The following is a 3,294-nucleotide window of genomic DNA, read 5'->3' on the forward strand; positions in this document are numbered from 1 at the left end:
GAAAGTCACCTCCAAAAATATATAACCAACATTACAGAATAATCAGTGAAAATAATTTATCTTTTACAAAACTAATATTGGAAAAATCTATACTGTGGTCCGAATTGGGAAAAGTTCAAAACAAAGTAAAATGAGAGAAATACTTTCCTTGGGGCTTATTTAGTCCAAGAAGAAAGATTCAGTTGGCAGGGTTTGTTGTGTTTTTTTTTTCACCTTTTCATAAATCTAAACTTAATTGCTCAAGCAAATCCCAGAATTTACACTTATCTGTTAGAATATGCAAGTCTTAACTTTATAATCTTTTGAGTACACAGAACATATACTTGGCTTTGTGCTGGGTGGACTATCAGAATGGAAAAAAAATAAGTAAAGCAATTAATTAGAAGACAAGCATAGTGAGGACAAACATCAGTATTTTACTGATTCAAGCAATTTATCCTCCCATTGTATACATGCTTGAAAGATGTAGTTAATAGAGACAGAGGCAAGGAACAATCCAGATGAATGATTCAGTTCTCTATTTCTCTTTGAGTGTAGGTTAAAGCTGCACTTAGAGATAGATGATAATAATAACAATATCTAGCATATTCCATAGTGTCTATATACAGAACCTCTACTAAGTGGTACCCATGCATTATTTCTTTTAATCGTCACATAAATTCTATGAGATATTATATGATTAGAGCAATAATACAGATGAGTAGTTTGTGGCTCAGCAACTAAGAAATATGCCCAAGGTCACACAACCAACAATTAGCAGAGCAAGGCTTCAAACCCTTGGTCACTTGACTCCAGAACTTTCTTCTTAGCTTCTAAGCAACACTTCTTCTCCTCCAAACTCAGATAATGAGATGTAGTAGGAAAACCCTAAATCAGAAAGCTGATTAATTTAATTATTGTTCCTAAGAGCTGGAGTAGGTCACCCCAACTTTCTGAATCACTGTTTCATCATCTGTGATATGAGAATAATAATATTATCTGCTCTACCTGCCTTTCAAAGCTTTCTTGATAATCAAATGAGTAGCTCACATGCAAGAACTTAGGAAAAAGAAACGTGCTATACAAATATCAGTCAATAGGGTTTATTTACAGGCATAGTCTTTTGGTGGGTTTATCTGAATTTATTTGGTATTGAGGGAATATTTTATAGGTGACAGGTCAAAATTACATCAACTGAAACCAGATAAGAAAAATTGATGAAAACAATGGACTTTGCCCACACAGAGAAATGAATGTGATTTGAAGATGGAAGTGGCTGTCATATAGCCAGGCCCTCCAAGCTTAAGGAAACAGTAATTTGTACTTACAGGAAAGGGAGTACATCAAAAGCAAAGTCCCTCTTCTGAACATGGTCATGCTTGGGACCAGTCCTATTTATAGATTGGCAAGCAAAGGTAAATCCATTTGAAGGAGAGGGATTTCTTGGTCATTTAAATGATTAACTCATCTAAAGAAAAAACCACACTCTCCATTTTATTTAGTTGGAGAAATCTGATCACTTATAATATTTTTTTAATTATATTGCTTATTACACCTTCCCTCAAATATATCTTTCTATTAAAAATGATAATGCAAAAGATGTTATCTACCTCTATTACATGTGCAAAGCTCCAAAAAGATGTACCATTAAAGATAAAATTTGAGACCAAATTTCATCCATCATATTTTCTCCCTGTCCTTAGCAACATAACCCTCTTGCTTTCAGCATAAAATGACACCCTTGACTACAATAATTTATTTTCCCTCCTGTTGAGTACTAGAGCATACTGGTGAGTAATAGACTAGATGTCTGTAATTTTTGTCTGCCAAGCATCTATTCCCTCCTTTGTGTAATAACACCTTGATTTTCCCTTAGGACACCACCCTCTTCTCCACTCACAGTCCTTAAGGTTTAAGTGAATTGACTCAACTTTGTTGTTTGGCCAAACAGAATGGTTGTGATTTTTCCAGGCTAGGCAAGTGACCTAATCACATAGATATCAATCAATGCTGGAATTTATAACACAACTATTACAAAAGTAGTTTGTTTTGATTCAACTTTCAGAAGGAGCTAAATTAGAAAGACATAATCCATCTTTGTGGTGCTGGTTACCATCTTTGTTACCTTTTAACAAGAATCTGCTTAAGAATGAAGCCAACATGAAGGAAAGCAGAGCTGAAAGATCAAAACAACTTTCCTAGTTGCATCATTTGCTCACTTGTGTCTTCCCTGGTCTTTTCCATTACATGGGTTAATATATTCTCTTTTTGATTAAGCTAGCTTCTACTGTAGTTCTAGTGCTTGCAACTGAAAACAGCCTCACTAACATAGATTTATCAGGCAGTTTCCACTATGATATTGTCCAAACTTTCTATTGATTACCTATATTGTCTTTCAAGACTTCAATAATTTCTTAGGAATAGAAAGTAGAAATAGAAAGAGAATTTGAAGAGCTATATTTATTTACTCCTTTTGTTTCAGTTTCCTTCTCTGTTTCTTATCACCCCAGAGCTGGGAAATGGTGACAGTAAACATGCATAAAACAATATGGCAAGTTCTTCTAAGGGCAGTGCATACTTTAATCCATTCATTCTCACATAAATCCTGCTTTTACCAGCTAAGGAAGCTAAAAAGTCAGAATTGTTTGTGGTGCTTCAAAAAAAATCCCATGCACTGGAGACCTAAGTTGAACCTCAATGTAACACCTTCCAAAATTCAACATGTGCTGTGTTTTTCTCAACACAAAAGCTTACAAAGGCATCTATAAGTTAAAAGTTATGCTCCTGACTTCCAGGAAGATGACAGATTACAGAAGCAAAAGAATCACTACTCTCCCAGAAAAAAAATACCGAGAGGACAGGCAGAGACTGCCTAAATGGTTGCTCTGAAGCTCAGGACACCAGGAAAAGGCAAGATACCACCAAGAAGAGAGAAAGGCAAAAGAAAAGAGTCTCAGCAAACTGAAAAACCCCATAAATAGAGCAGCAAAAGCAGCAGCGGGTGCCCTTCCCCCACATACAGAGCAAATAGCAGTCTGAGGGCTACAGCAGCTATGGATTGCAGTGGCTGCAGACTGAGGAGTTGCAGGGGCCCTCTTCCCCAAGAAAGGGGAGAAGGAAGGACACAGCTTACAGCAAATTCAGATTTTGGCCAACAAACTTAGTCTGCTGCATTGGAAATGTCACAAACTTTCAGGCTAGGTAGGGCCAGGACATTGTTTTCCCTGAGAGCCAGCAGAAAGCTAAAGATAATTTGCCTTCTTAAACACCCTCCCTACTGCCCAGATCTTGTTGTTGAAGAAGCAGAAGGAGGGA

Source organism: Dasypus novemcinctus, chromosome 3 (genome assembly GCF_030445035.2).
Source record: "Dasypus novemcinctus isolate mDasNov1 chromosome 3, mDasNov1.1.hap2, whole genome shotgun sequence".
In the NCBI taxonomy this organism is placed as follows: Eukaryota; Metazoa; Chordata; class Mammalia; order Cingulata; family Dasypodidae; genus Dasypus; species Dasypus novemcinctus.